Source organism: Oryzias latipes, chromosome 1 (genome assembly GCF_002234675.1).
Source record: "Oryzias latipes chromosome 1, ASM223467v1".
Taxonomy (NCBI): Eukaryota; Metazoa; Chordata; class Actinopteri; order Beloniformes; family Adrianichthyidae; genus Oryzias; species Oryzias latipes.
In genome coordinates this window covers 14,511,340-14,528,225 of record NC_019859.2, presented here as the reverse complement: position 1 = coordinate 14,528,225, position 16,886 = coordinate 14,511,340, and the positions used below count along the sequence as shown (strand labels likewise).

Sequence of the window (16,886 nt, the reverse complement as noted above, 5' to 3'; positions counted from 1 at the left end):
GGTACAATTTTCATTAAAACACATATTATAATGATAATGAAGAAGAAAAAAGTTTGAATTTTATTATTCGGTTTTAAATGGAAAGAAAACAACTTTTTTTGCTGTATTTGGGTTTTGACAGAAGCCTGATAATTATCTGCAACTAACTACAGCACTGATCATTAACATCAAACAAATATATATGATGGGGTGAAAGATGAAAGTCTAAAACAGGTTAATTAACTCCTTGGAGAGCTTGCACTGTCAGCACACAGTTGAGAAGTGAAAACGACCCATATTTACTCTTTATTTATATGGAAGCATGCTTTAGGCAGCTAAAGTGGCCTCGAGTTGCCATGTATGATTTATGATCCATTTCTTATTTATGGTAGCAAAGGTGTCCTCCTTAACATGGCAGTTAATCATAACATGTCATGTCATGCAAATGCAAATGATTGCTGTAGCCATCATGATGGGGGCGAAGATTTATTTTAACCTCTATGTCTTTACATTCTGTCCTGGATTTCACCTGATGAGTCCCTCTATGCCCCTTCAGCAAGAAGCTGCGGAGCAAATTTGAGGTTGTGAAGCTTCATTTGTATAAATATTAGATGATGCTTGGCACAGAAGCAAGCACAGGCCTAACTATTGATTTCATTTCGGGCTTTTCTTAAACAAGCGAACTGGGTGAAAGGTGATGGAGAAGGACTCTGAATATTTTAAAAGCTTGAAGTCCTAAGGGCTGATATAAAGCACTTTACACTCCTCACTATCCCTACTCATCTTTTACTTCAATCTCCCTCTTCTTGTGCCTGGATGTGTGTGTTTGTGCCACACAGTGAATGAAGAGGAAAAACATCAATTCATCTACCTGACAACAGATCAAATCTCTGTTTGACCTAAGCCTGGTGTGATGATTCCCTGAAAGGGATATGAGCTCTCAGACAGTATCCATTATAAATGCCCTGATTGATGATGCTCTGTGAAAATCAATACGGATGATGGGTAACCAAAATGACCAAAGCAATAATAAATGTATTCATCCGTCTTTCACATTCTCCACTTTCAGACTGAAGTTTTGAAGATGAAATGTTTTATTTATAAAAAAAAAAAAAAAAAGAACTTCAGCGATTTGGAAATGGTGTCACTTTTACATACAGGTTAGGTCACTTTCTCAAACGAAAATAAATACATAAAATGACATTGTCGCTTTGCTTAAGGGTAGTCAGGCAGAGAAGTATCATAGGACACACTTGGAGCTCTTGGCCAACTACAGGATATTATTTAGAGTGCATTTTGTATGCTATAGGTCTGAAAGTATTTTACGTAGCAAAGGTGTGGACAAATAAAAGATCTTGAGAAGGGGTGTTACAATTTATCGATTAATCGAGGAATAGATTTGTATTCTTAGCTATATTCTCAGATTGATCTGTCTAAGGCAAGTTGTTATTGAATCAAATCAATCTATACCATTATAAAATTCCTTCAAATTGAAGTAAATTGATTATAATGATAATGGAAAATACATTTGGATTGAATCAGATTACGTTTATTTTTTATAATGTAAAAATGACGTGACATGAAGTGACGTCACAGAGGACAAACACATATGTGATGTCAGCAAAAAATGATCAACTCATCATTACAGTCCAATGTGTGGAAACACTTTGGACTTTACAACGATATGTGACCATACAGTGATTTAGAATATTCTAAAAATGTTTCGTTTGTTTTATTTGAATGTGGAAAAAGCTGTAGGACACTAAATTGTGAATGGATTTGCTACTTATTCTTGTTTAATATTTACACATATTTAATTTACACTTGATTGTCTTGCAAGAAATACAAGGAATCTGGAAAACTTCACCTGAACTGTTCAGTACCCAGGTGTTTATATCTGTCAAACTGGTTGAATTTTTGGCCAAAGATATCCTGGATCAATTTTAAATCAGTAAATCGGATCATTTGAAAATAGCCAACCATGAATTAATACATGAATCAAATCTTTGTTAAAATGAATCGTTACATCCCTAATTTTGAGACTTTACGAGGAGCTGTTGCACATTTTCTGAGCCAAATAGGACCAAGAGACTAAAAACTTTGATAAAATAGACCATTGGGAGTCATACCTATGTTTAAATCTAATTTCAAATAAAAGGTAAAAGTGATAAAATGTTCAAATTGGGATTCGGCGTGGGTTCTTTGCTCATACAGTAAAGGTAGAAGCTAAAGAGTAATGCACAGCACTAATACAGAAAACCTGTAGAATCAATACCTGTAAGCCCCAGCTCAATTCCCAGTCGCTAAATGCAAGCCAGGATGCACCATCAATAACTAGCAACAGAATTAGCATTTTAAGAGCTTCATGTATTTGTAACAAAACAGCAAAACTACATTTACCGTTTCACAAATACAGTCGCAGACAATAGCCTCGAAGAAAGGAGGGAAAGCTTTTGAAGTCCTTGGACAGAGGGGTTCGTATGTCACAGACAAAATGTCACTCTGCAGATCTTTAAGAAACAACTTGCATTTCAACAGCAAGAGGCTCCTTAGAGAGGCAAGCAGATCCTTAAAAAATAAATTAACCTAGCTTCTTGTGAGAGGTATCGATCCGCCAACATTCTGCTGTCTCATTGGGACTGGGACGGTGCTGCATAATAAACACTTAACACCCCCTTAAAATGGGTTGGAGAGCTAAATCATGGGTGGCAGCATCCACTGCAGTGGGCTGTAAGAAGCTTCTGATGACTAATGACAATGTGTGGGTGGCTTTCCACTGCTTCTTTTATAACAGGTGGCGTTATGACGATCAATATTCTAATTATCGTCAACATTATCTTTTAAAATCCAAATCCTTGGATGTGCCATTTTCTACGTTCCCATTTCACATTCCCTCTTATGTTTTCCTTTTAAATCCTGATGCTCATGCATGTCGCAGGACTAAAGATAAATCCTGATAGCCAGCGTGTTTGTTTAACCCACATTTATAGGCAGGAGATTAATTAAAAGAGGACATTGACAGGGAATTTTTGATCTTGATCTTTGAAGTAAAAAAGGCTTACATCTGCATCCAATTCCTTGCAAATAAACCCAGAACAGGGGCTTCACTAAAAAAAAAAAAAAAAAAAATAAAAAAAAAAAAAAAAAAAAAAATATATATATATATATATATATATGTAAATGAGAAAGGTCTACCTGGGCACTATAATTATCTCCATTACTCAGGCTATCTCCCCAGCAGTATACAGGCCCACTTCTTCATTTACATGCCCGGCACAGACGCAATGTTGAATTAATAACAGAGTCAGGAGTCATTACTTTTACATAAATATGGAACTGTAGGAAGAGCAGAAGTGCCTAAAAGTGTAACTCGTAAAAAAAAAGGAAGGCTGGCAGCTGGATGCTCCGAAATGGGAAGTCATCATAAAAATAATTATCTGACGTTTGTTGGAAATTGGCAATCTACAAATACAGTGAACTGAACTGAAAACCCCGGCGTTTCACAGACAGCTTCCATGCTATGTTTGAATAATCCTATGCTGATGTGTTATCTTGCTTTTAACATTAACAACGGGGGTTAGTCGGTGAGATAATGCGTGGGCCAACAACAGCTGGGCTGTCATCTGGGGCTCCATGTAACCTCCATAAGTGCAGATCTGGGTCAGTGCCTAATATTCAGAGTATTACCGGGGATGAACTACAAAGCTTCAGTTGGGGTGGGACACAGGATTTTCTATTCATTTATCATTGTTATTCATACTTTTATAGAAACGCACTGGTGAAGCCGATGAGATGCAACACAAATCTGAGTCGACGCGAGCTAAAAAGCCCCTGCACATCAAATCCATGCATTCATGCCTTTCTGTAATGCAATTCCATTTTTCACATGTCACACTGCATAGGGGGATATTGAATTACCACCTGGAGGTCTGTCTAACACACACTCCAAAATCTACAGAATGAAGGTAGAAGCTGCCACTGCTTGGTGTCATGCCCACCTTCGTGCGTCACTTTAGGTACAAGATTTTCGCTTTTCTGAAAAGACTGATGTCTATGCATCTCTGAGCCAAATAGGCCATTATTCATTAAGGCTGAAACTTCATATCAGATAGGGTTACACAGAGACCCTGTTCTTGCTTATGTGTATAACAGTAAATCTGCATACGAACTTTAACACAGGAAGTTAAGAAGCAAAGTGTATCTTATGTTTCCTTTTTTAAAGAATTTACTTTTATACTCGGCACGTTTTTGCTTGTTAGAGTTACATTTCATGACAACGCACACAATTTTTTTGTATAGACATTTCTAGTTTTCCAGTTGTTTGCCTTTTTACTGGTGATGAAGGTGACAGTAGCTCTAACTTTTATAACACGAAAGCAGAATCACATTCAAATGACAAAACCCTCCTAGAGGTAAGAAGCTGTCACCCCACATCAAAATTTGGTTTGAAGAAATGTAACCTCATTTAGAAATGTAAGAAGTTAAAACGTAGATGGAAATACCTACTTAACTGTTTTTTTAAGACAATCTTTTGCCATCTGATCAGAAGATTGCAGGTTTGATTCCCACCTTGTGTCAAAGTGTCCTTGGGCAAGACAGTGACCCCACATTGCTCCTGGTGGTTACAGGTCGGCGCCAGTGTTACCACAGTGTTAATCTGTGCACATATGTGAATTGGACTGTGACTGTAAAGCGCTTTGGGCCTTCTAAGAAGGTAGTAAAGTGCTATGTAAGTATACATTTGCCATTTTACCATTGAAGGAAAACCGTATGTATCACACGACTGTGAATTGGCATATATTTTTTTTAAATATTTTCATTAACCAAAAGCATGTGGAAAAATTTGAGACTTACTTTTTTTCTCTCAAAACAGAAATGCAAAAAAAAAAAATCACATTAAAAGGTTAAAGGTTTATATAGAAAGCTACACAAGCAGCACCTCTCAGACCAAAACAAAACTCCTCATCTAACCTGAAGGCCTTGAAAAGCTTGTGGTAGTGCTCTTTATCTAAAGAGATTGAGGCAAGTGTTTGCTGTAGACCCATCTCTTTGTTGTGGGATGTATTAAGAGCTAAAAAGCTTGGTTGAAGTGACTCTTATAGGCTACCTTCTGTTGACCACAACGGCGGGTACAGCAGAGACTGACGTACACGAACATTTGTGCAAGCTTCGCCGTTTCAGCAGGAAACAAATGAGCTTAGATTACAACAACATAGAAGAAGTCTAGCTTTGCTTTCTGATTTAAGAAAACCTTGGCTGGAAACATCAAGCTTGTAGTTTTTCTAACCGTAATGACATATATATGTATATATATATTTTTTTTTCCCATAAATCACTTTTCAAGGGTAAAAAAACTTTAATTTTCAATTTGATAGTTTAGGGCAGTGAAAAACACAATCAAAAGTGTGTTAAATGATTTTTTGCATTCATAACAGTGTGACATTTGAACTGCATATGTGGGCTATTGACTGTAGATTTTAAGTTACGCTTATTCAACAAAACAAATCCAAAACAAATCTATGAGTAAATGTTTGTGCGCGGGGAGAGTATACAATTTTAAACTGTCCCTCCACTTAGCCATGGCCAATATTTGCAAAGAAAGCTATCATAAATCATCTCCAGTGCTGTACAGGATGATTCGTAGATCATAGTTATATCACTTAAATTAAAGCTTCAGATATGGCTTCAGAGACAAGCCTCCCTCGACCAGGAGGGTTTCTTTTTGAGCTGAAAGTTAACACAGGTAAAAGGAAGTAAAAATAGGCGCCATTTATCATTTCCGATTTATCTGATCAGTGTCAGAATGAATAAATGCTTTTCTACCCACTCTCCCTGCTCCCTCTCTCTTTCCTATCTGTGAGGGCAGATTGGCATCTCTCCAATAGCCAATGAGATTGGCTGCATAAATGGAATAGCCCTGTTCGCCAAGTGTCAGCAAAGAAGAACAGAACCGGCTCAACATTTACAAAAGCGTTCTGTTAAAATGCATCCCTGGTGCAACAGGTACCTAAGTATTTGTTTGGGTAAATTTTGATGTTGTGGCGATCTCTGCGAGAAAGCTAATCCAACCTAGAAGGTTAACCATGATCACAAGTACTGTACTTACCTGTTGTGTTGAATCCAAGATGAGCAGATCCAAGAAGAATGCCAGAAGAAAGAGGGAGAGAAAAAAAAGACAGACAAAGTTTATTAAGTTCACTCTGCCGGTAACATATATGTTTTTTCTAAAGGACATCACAAAGATTGCAGTAAGATGTAACAATCATTTAAGAGTTTAAATTCACCACATGATTACAGAAATAACAGCATGAATGATGCTGCCTTCAAACTCTACTTAAAAAAAAAAAAAAAAAAAAAAAAAACTATTTGACAAAGCGGGACCATGCTGCCTTAAAGCTGTGGAGCAAATGTTGACATTGGCATTCCAGACGGTAAACCATGACGCTGAAATCTGCAAGTTATACCAGCTTTTAACTGCTGTAGTTCTGTGCACAACCAGTCATTGACACATTGATTTTTCTACTGTCTAGTCTCTTCTTCTTCCCACATTTCTTACAGAGCTGAATTCACAATTAATTAGAACCATATTCAACTTCTGAAAGTGGAAGACAATGAACATATCAAGATACTTGAACAACACAAATAAAGCTCAGCCTAAAGGCTTCAAGTTGTTACTGACACTCATGCTTTGCCACTTTCATTATTTATGTGTTTTCTCCCCCCTAAAAGTCCAGTACAAAATAAAAAGACATAAGTTAAATTCTCAACTTTGCGATGCAGAATAAGATGGCAGCCTTTGCATGCCCCCCCCCCTCCTCCTCCTCCCCAGCACATGCATGGTAATAGTGGGACATTATGGTTATTTTATTCGCTGTTTGTATGAAATTAATTCTGTTTATCAAGCAAACAGTGAAACAGTGAACAGTGGCCAATTCAAACAAGCGGATACCAATAACAGTCAACTTCTGTAACATTAACTCAGCGGGCATCATAATCAAAATGGTTGCTCTAAGCCCATGCAGCACAGCTTAGTAACAGTGTGCTGGAAACAAAAAAAAAGGAACATTAAAATGGGCTGGAGCATGCAATCCTCCAAAAATGTATTTTGCTGCACTCTGCATGCTCCAAGGACATGCAACAGTAAAGTCAGGAGCACACACTGGCAGAATACTGAGTATGTGAAGCTCCTGGGCTGGGATTTCGGAGTCTAGCTCATCCCCCCACTGTCAAAAGATAAAATGCCTGATCACTGTTGATACGCAGAACCTGAGGGCTTGTTGAAAACACTGGGCATGGGAGCTTAAAGTGGGATTCAGGCACTGCACCATGTATGAGACAAAAATACAATAATATAAATGAATGTTTGGGGTCTTCAAACACTATAAGTGATATCGCTTTTCACATAACATTTGCACTTTTAGTCTTAAAAAGTACACAATCACATACAACAAATATAAAACGTTCCAGAAAGTATAAAACAATTGTTGACAGACTTAAAGGAGGAACATTTGTTCATCTGGGTTGCTGCTGCATAGCCACAAACCCTGAAAGCATATTTATGCGGTTGCTGGGCAACTACAAAGTCAGCTGCTGTCCACTTCTGTGCAATTTTTTTTAATGTTCTTTTAATTGAAATGAAAAAAAAGTCACAAAGTCATACAAGATTATATAATTCCTTTTATTTTATTATTTATTTTGCACTCCATTTACATTAGTGGCTCTGTTGCATAACACAAAAGCAGATGTTCTTGTGTGATTAGGAAGGACACAAAGAGCTGTAGTGACGCAAGCCATTACTTTTTGGTTTACTTATCTTGCAGGACTCCTCGACTGAGGTCATGCAGGACTTTTAAAGGAAAAAAAACAGTTTGTTGCTAAACACAAAGTACTCTTTATGCATAAAAAAGGACTTGAAATTTTTTTAGATTCAGTGGATGCAAAATCAAAAGGAGACACAAAGTCAGAGTGAACAAAAATGCCCAAAAAACAGCCTGGCGTGTCACATTAAGCACTCCAAAAATTGAAGTTTTTTGCTTATTAGTAAATAAATGAAGCACAATATGAGTTTGAAATAAGAAGTGCAAGTAAATGCATAAAGAAAATGGTGGTAGAATGTGTGTGATTTCTTTGAACCAGTGAAGAACAAAAACATGTTTTTTGTTCATCTTTTTTTTTTTTTTGAGAATTGAATGCATTTGTATCCTTCAGGCAAACGGCTGTCCTTCATCACTGCAAGCATTTGGGATCCAATTGTGGGACTGGGAGTCTGAGTGGTTGTTTTAAAGCTGGCATTAATGAAACCCATGGGTCTGTGATGACAGAGGAGGGATGTCTGATGAGCAAGTATTCAGACAGTTCTGTACTTTTCTGTATTTTGGATGCCTAGGACGGCTAATAAATCTGAAGACACTCATGCTACAAGAGCAGCTCTTTTTCTTACAGAAAAAAAAAATCTGTCAATGATAGCTTAATTTAGGACTACCACTTCCCTAAATAATAATATCTATAATATCTAATAATATAAACAAATAATATCTAAATTGAAATAAACCTCAAATTATGTATCTGTGTTTGCTAAGACATAACCTTCCTTTTTTTTTCAAATAAAATTTTCTTCTTTTTTGTTTTCATTTAAATCACTTAAAGATTTTACAACCTAAACATATTTTCATTTGTTTTCTCAAAACACTGAGTACATAAAACATGAAGTATTCTGAAGGACGTTTATTGTGTTTTTTTACAACAGAAATATTGTATGTTGCAGTGTTTTTCTTTCTTAAAATCTTTTAAATACTTTGCTCATTTTGTTATTGTTACCCAACTGTTCTGCAGTCTTTACCTATTAATTTATTATTAAAATAATAAGCCTTATTAGACTTATTGTACTAATAAATGTTTTACTAACACCCAATAAATTCATTTCTAATGCTTGTTAATGTGTTAGCAAAGCTTTTTAAGGAATCTTAATATAAAGTGTTACCTTAAAATTGATGTTAACTCACAACTATTTGATAAAACCAACAGGAACACAACAAAATGTCAATATTTGAAGAATAGTTTAGCACTGGTATTGTTTGAAACCAACTAGTTTATTCTCTATTGATCTTTTTTTCTGAATTATGTTTGAAAAGCATCGTGACCATGTGTACATAAAACTGCAGAAAAAAAAAAGTCTTAAAAGGGGTATTTTAGGGGTCTATAATATTACACGGAAACATTAAAAAACGCTATTTTATTGTAAGTTTTTAAACTGTTAAATACACAAGATTTTAAAAAAAAAGCATTCCTTTGACTTGTTGAACACCAACACAAACAAAAATCCAAATACAGAAGGTCGTAAGCTCTAACTGTAACCTTTAGTGAGAGCGAGAGGAAAATACCATGAGTGAAAGCAGGTTGAAGGTTTGGAGGCCAGCAAATAAGCCATGCCAAAATCTGACACCACCAGATGGTCCATACAACATGCATCGCCTTCAGCTAACTACCCCCACAAAAACAACAGCAAAAAACCCAAAAGAATCATCCATTCACCCCAACCAAACCTCCTTTATTGTTAATCTCTCATTACAAATTCATCTAAAGAGAGTGTTTTCCCCAGATGTGTGTGCTATTATATCGTGCTTCGACTAAGAATTGCTTTCATAGAAGGAGGTAATTTTTTAGATCATTGAAGATCCTCCTTCTCTGTTGCATAAAATCCCATTGCTTTTATTGTACATCTTCTGCATTAACCTCATTTTAATCCCTTTAAAGAAAGCCCCATCTTCCCAGCATCTACTAACGGACAGGTAAATGTACAGAACACATACAAAGCATATCTAACTATTCTTAACGTTTCCTTTTCCTGGGATGAAGCAAAAGTAATCACAAGGCAACTTTTCTCTGCTCCCTTTGCACGAGCCCACGCACCAACACATCCCACACACAGATTTCCTGAGGGGAAAATATGGGCATGTTACTGGCCGCAGTGTGGCAGACTCATCAATCAATCATTAATTAATGGTTTGGCCGACTCATTGAGACGCAAGCGGCTCTGCAGTCACAAAAAGCGGACAGATTCACAAGCCTGGCCTCCAGAACACACGTGGTAAAGAATTAAATCACAAAAGTCATTTCATTATACTAAGCTCCGATTCAGTTTCTGTAATCATTGTCTAAACGGTTTCGTTAAATATATAAAAAAAAAGCGAGATAAAGCAAAGCTCTTATCTGCCAAAGATTCTGTAATTTTGATCTGAAAAAAAAGCACTAAAAATCCCAATAGGCACTTAAATCACATCAACAACATCATCATACTCGCATAAAATGAGCTTAAAGCTCTTTCGCCTCTTGGGGATATTTTAAAACAAGAAGGCTCTTTGTCCATTAAACAAGGAATCAACTAGACAATCACGTGACAGATGGGCTTTATGAAAAACCCTGGTATGCACATTTTAGGCTCTAACAGCCATAAGTGTCTTTGCAGGGGGTGCTGGGTGAAAAATAAATAAATAAATAAATAAAAAAGGGATATGCTCTCCGGTCATTGTTGTTTGAGAGGCCACTGAGCCTCTTGATCCCTGGGTAATCTCCAGCCATCCGTCTGAGTTATCACCTCTCCTGATTTAGGTCACTCTGGCTGCTTTTGGTTTTTACAGTAGGTTACCCACCATCCCCAACAGAGCATATACACAGAAAAACTAAATAGATAGATAAATGTAATGGTACCAAACGATAAGAAGGCAGCCTTGCCTTTTTGGTAATCACACAGGATAGATATTTCATTTGGCTGTCAGATCCAACTTTGTCATGGCCATAATGTAAAACCTGCCATGTTATAGTGAGTAGTCCATTATTTGCAACTTATTAATAGTTGATACAACCTAAAAAAAAAGGGTCCTTCTAAGATTGTTTGTGCTTATTTGCAATAGAGTGTATTTACAAATACTTCAAGGTCAAAACGTGAGTCTGCCCTGTTTCTAAGCGTGACTGCAGCCCTTGCTCTGACCCTACACCACTAAAATAATCATTTTTCGATTTGACATGTTTCTTCTAGAGGATAATCTGAACCTCTGATGTTGGTGGCTGTGATGACCCAAGCAGGCAACAGGAGGTGATGAAAGCAGGCAGCATAGGGGATTGTCTTAGTTTGTGTATCAGCATTCACCCGGTGCAATTCACAAGTGTGTCTGCTGTGCTGCTCTTGAGCAACAACAGACTTTGGAGTCTTTTCTCGATCCCGAAGGACATTTAAAGCAGGCAACACTTTGTTCTTCTAAAAGTTAAAAAAGTTTTCTTTCTTTGCTCTACTTCGTAGAGGATACATTTGTGAACAAAACTCAGTATGGAGTTGGATTTGCCACAAAACTTGTATAATTTTCTTTGTACCAATCCTTCATTTTTCAGTGGGCCAAATATTACTGTATAATTCCTAACTTTGTGCTATCTGTAGTTGCAAATCTCCCAGTGCCCATTTGTGTCTGTGTAGATTGAGAAAACATTGGGCCCCACTTCTAAAAAGACAGCCCGTTGACAATCAAAAAAGACCTGGCCTCAATGCAAGAGGGAAAAAATTCAAATCTGCTTGTGTTAGACACACAGAAGAAGCCATGGAAGAAAAAAAAAATAATAATAAAGTTCTTTACTGTATCAGATGTTGAATGGTGTAAAAAAATGGTACTAAAAGGGCACTGATGATAAAGATTAAGTAGCATTAAAGGAGCATTATATAAAATTTCCCATTGCAATATTTGGTAGATGTGGACATTCTGAAAGATCATTACAGGAGTTTACAATTGTAATAAGTGAGGACCATCATCCCAATATCTGGTCATGCCATAAACCTTTAAGGATATATCAAAATATCAACCACGCAGCAGTTCACAAGGCTGAGCTGACTCAGCCTGACCTTAAACACATTTAACTATTTGCTGCTACGTCTTTGGTTTCGTCGGGATCAGACTGCGGCACAGTTGTTCCTCAAACTGGGGGGTTGCTTACATCACCTTGGGATTCATGGCTGCCTTGCTGCATATTATCCTTTCACTACCAGCACCACTGTTCTTTCTCTGGCCTTTGGGAAAGACTAATATCCTGTCCTCTTTCAAAGTAATGAAAAGCATAGGTCAGGGAAAATGGATGGCAAACTCTGGATAAAAGAGCGATAGCTAAGGGGCCTGAATTGGGTGAGATTCCATTTGCCATTCAACTTTCTCTAAACTTAATGCTAATAAAATGATCTGCATAGAAATGGTTCAAATAAATGTATTCAAAACTGTGTGACCGGGCTTCTAAGCAAAAAGAAATTAGTTGTTCAAATAAAACTGTCATGACACGCCATAATTCTAAAGTTAAAAATGAAAAAAAAAAATCACTCATAAAAAAGACAGATTGATAACCTCCAGGGTCAAACCCAATCTGGCGGACCTTGTTCCACAAACTCACATGGCTTTGACTTCAGCAAAAATGCCGCTAAAAACAGCATGGTACTGCCTTTTCAAACACAAAAAACACAGTCATTTTTGAGCATTAAAAAATATTGCTTTGTAGAAATTGACTTGCTCGAAAAAAGAAAAAACAGCTGAAAGGAAAGGTAATGCCAGGATCATGCAACTGTAGTAAAGTGGATATTTACATGAGAGCTGCTTCATAAACTAACAAGAGGAGAAAAATAACAAACTCCTAGACTCTGTTTTTATAAGTCAGTGGCAAAAAATTCATTTTCAATGTTGCTCAAATGATGCATTTCATCCTTAGCTATAACAGGAAGCAGTTTTGCTACATCTAGATGGTTTTGTAATTTTAACCAAAGGATTTTGAGCCAACGACTATCCCAGTAAACAATTAAAAACCAATTTAAAAAAAAGAGAATTTAGAGGAGTAAAACCAGGAGCTTTTTTATGAGGTAGGGTTTGTAGAACCATGTCTCCAAAAACAGTAGTTATAAACATTTTGTATGCTTTATAATATATCCTCTATATTTCTGTGAATGAAAAAAAAATGGCCACCTCTTTTTTTTATTACATATGTAAGGCCTAAAATGATACAATAAACCACCTGAATTGAGCATTTCAAAACTACTACATCTACTTATGGAGTTTTCATGCTCAATATGGACCTTTTATACAAACTAGTACTATTAGGTGGCTGCTGAAGAAGAGATGCAAGTGACTTTGCATAACACTTGGATCCCACTTTGCGAGTACTGTGTTCACAGCCACCGACTGGAAAAAAAAAAAAAAAAGCTTTGCTGTGAAACTCAACAGGAACAAGTTGGTTAACTAAAGGAGTTCACGGCGTGTCAACAGTACACATGAAAATATGCAAACAGTCGTGAATCATGCTTTGGCTTAGTGTGGGTGGCAGTGGGGAAGCTGACCAACAATTTATGCTTTCTGAACAGCCTTCAAACCTTCATGAGCATAATTTCTGAAAAAGGTAACAGTTTCTGACAGTCCTGCCCACACAGTGGACTTTGAAGGCCTGCAAAATAAAGTCACTAAAACTCAAAACCAGGACAAACACGTGCATCATCTCTGTTTACTGTGCCACCGTTATCAGTCAGAGGAAAATCTGAATAACTAATGATGAAAAGAAAACAAAAAAAGGAGACATTTATTAGTCTTTCCTATAGAGCATTGTAACATTAAAAAGCATACAATTATTTTTATGTTGACACAGTATTTTGTGTTATTAATAGTCAAATCAAGCTTGTATTACATTATAATATTTTGATGAATGTACATTTTTTTCTTCCTTAATTTCAATAAAGTGTTTTGAATGCAATGCTGCTTATACGGGTTTATCAGGTAATACTCAGACTTAAGTATCTGGTAAAGCTGTTTACATGTGAAGGTGCCGGGATAAGCTGTCTAAAGCTCAGCTAATGCCTGGAAATGGACCCCCAAATCCTGATGCATTGAAGAGGAGGTGTCAAAAATATAGAGCAACAGCAAAACAACCAGCCTGGAGGTGGTTTCAGTACAGTGGGTTACCAAATTTCCTCATGAGCGCAGGATTAATGACTCTTAGATGATATGTGTCTCACAGAGACGCCTTCCTGCTTTTGTCACACATTCTTTTCACACCACAAATACATTTCCTTCTGATGATCATCCATTCAGCTCTTCCTTAAGTGATCACCATCTCGTAGATGTCTAATAGACTTCCAATTACAAGGACAAAGTCAATTCCATCAAAATTATTTTGGATTTCGACCAGCGTGCTTGTCCTCAGCACAGTGATGTCGTCCATTTTCCTTTAGTGAATATTGAGCTAGATAGCTTGGCGGCTCTGCCTTGTAATGATTTTTTTTTGGTAAATATCACCCATTGCAAATGACTTTTAAAGTTATTTTATTGCACAGAAATTAATACATTTGAAGGGAAGTGGTTTTTTTTTCCACACATTATTCCTTTGGGGGTGTTAACCTGAGAGATGGACTTTGCATCATTCCTGGAATGTGAAATCACTAGCAAATCAAAAAAAAGGGGCATGGAGCGCTGGCAGTGACACAGATGAAAACCTGAGAACACAATTTGCTCTGTTTTAACAAGAAATAACTCAAAAAAAACATAGTCTGAAACTGAATGTATTCTTACGGTTTATTTATTTTCATATTTTCTGTGTTATTTCTATTTTATTCTATATTAACACAATATGAAGACAACTTTAGGATCCTGATATTTAAGGTCAAATTACCATTACAGCTGCTGCTATGACATTTATACAGTCATTATTTCTGAGCATTTTATAGTAATATTTTAAATTAGAACTTTATAGTTTTTGACATGTTAGAATCTACTTGGAAATGTAGTTGTTGAACTGCAGCGCCTCACTGTCTTGGTTTGGGCCGTGCAGGTCTGGGACTTCTCTTCAGTAAGGTAATTAAAGCATAAATGCAGATGGAGACAGCCATTAATAGGCAACTTAGACTCTAAATGGAATGAATTTAGTGTAGTCATGCTAAATCTGGCATATTTGTCCTTATCCAATCAGACAAGGAGCAGGCACAAAAGAAAAGAATAATGTGTGTATGGATTTGCATGTTTATGAGGAGGGTAGGGGGGGAAAGGATGAGGGGCAGGAGAGAGACAAACAGAGAGGATGAAAAGCCTGGTCCCTGCAATGCACCGGGATCATTTGCACATTCATTCTTAGCTCAAGCTGTCACCTAAAACCTGAGCTATTCTTTTCCACCTAAACTCAGTTGTAAACATCCATTCTTTGTCCAGGCTTTCTACTATTTAAAACGATACAAGATGCAAAAAAACAAGCAAAGAAACAAAAAAGCAGAAAAAAATGAAGTAAATTACAGCAACATTTTAATTAAATCAATTTATCATTTTATTTAATATTTTAGATATTTACTCGCTTTGATTTGTACACTATAGAGTGATCAGCCTCTATGGAGTTTGACAGGTTGATGCTCAGAGCCTTTATTTCACACTTTAAATAAATATAACTCCAAAACTGTTATCTTTGCAAGACAGAAAATTGTGTACTGGATTTCATGCGTTTATTTTGCAAAACACGATTTAAAATTGAAAACAATGAATTCAGCAATCAATGATAAGTAAAAACAATAACTTATTACTGTAACATATCACATTTTGCTTTAAAAAACTGAGCTTTAGCTCCATTGATGACATTATTTAAATTACAGTTTATTTTGATGTATTTAATTTTTGTAATTCCAATAGATTCTGAAGCAGAGAAAAGAGTCTTTGAGTTGATATGCAAAACTTTACTAGTACTCTACTGCCATAAAGTGTGGCATATCGTTCAAATGGTCAAAGAGTTAAAGTAATTTAAAAAGCATGCTTTATTTTGTGTCGCTGGAAATATCTCAAATATTCAATCGTTGATACTTCAGTTGCATGATAAAAAAAAGAAAAAGAAAGTTACAATATTAAAGAAAATATATGCAAACAAGTTAAAAGAGTTAACACATATCTTACTGACTTGCAGGCGGAAAAATTTGAAAACGTGATCTTTATCACTCCTCAAAAAAGCAAAAAAGCAAAAAAGAAATTGGTAAATTAGAAAATAGTAATGGCAATGTGCTTGTACATCAGTGATCTTAGCTATCAAAGAATTACTATTGATTAAAAAAGAAAAAAAACTCTCTTTGATACATAGCAACAACATTAAGAAGATCTCAGTGCACAAAAAGAAAAAGCAGAAAGAGCAAATCCCAGAGGAAGAAATAAAGTCTCAAAGTTAACTTCACTGCCATCTCTGTAGCTGAAAACATCTTGTATCGCCATATGGCCAGAAGGAGAAGAAAGATCAGGAGAATGTGAGGGAGACGCATGCTGGCATACATGGCACCTGCCATCCACGCCATCCAGCATAATGAATTTGACACTGCATATCATCTCTGTCCTAAATAAGCCTGAAATAATGGAGACATCACGGTATTTGAAGGGTGAAGTGTCTTTGAGGCAACTTGATCTGCCAACAGGAAATATAAGATTATAGAACTAGTGGGATTATCTTGGAATGTTTACTTTTTAAATTATATTTATTCATTTAGTTTTAAATAATCAGACAAAAAATCTCTAAGATAAGAAAACTTGCTGTATAAAAAAGAAAGTAATACCAATTTATTTGGTGTCAAAAATGGTGTTGATGATCTGTTATAGAAAACAGTTATCCTTTTTTTTTGTAAGGCTCACCTTGCCCTTTTTTATTTAGTTACTTTGATTTCTACTTTGACTTGTTTGAGTCATGTCTTTGACAAAAAACAAAATAAGTATTGCCATATTTACTTCCATCTAATTCCCAGCACTTCCCCTGCGCTTTCATTTTGCATCATTGCACTTCATGTCTCCTATATTATCGTGCGACCTTTCTTTAAAAAAATGTAGAAAATCCCTTTATTGCATATAAAGATTTCAGGAGCACTTTCCCCTTCACTATTTTAG

At 36.2% G+C, this 16,886-nt stretch overlaps 1 protein-coding gene across 2 annotated transcripts in view; it reads right to left on the bottom strand.

Annotated features, from left to right (window-relative positions):
- ctnna2 (catenin alpha 2) overlaps window positions 1-16,886 on the bottom strand; it is a 281,743-nt gene that overhangs the window by 124,606 nt on the left and 140,251 nt on the right. The window lies entirely within an intron of this gene.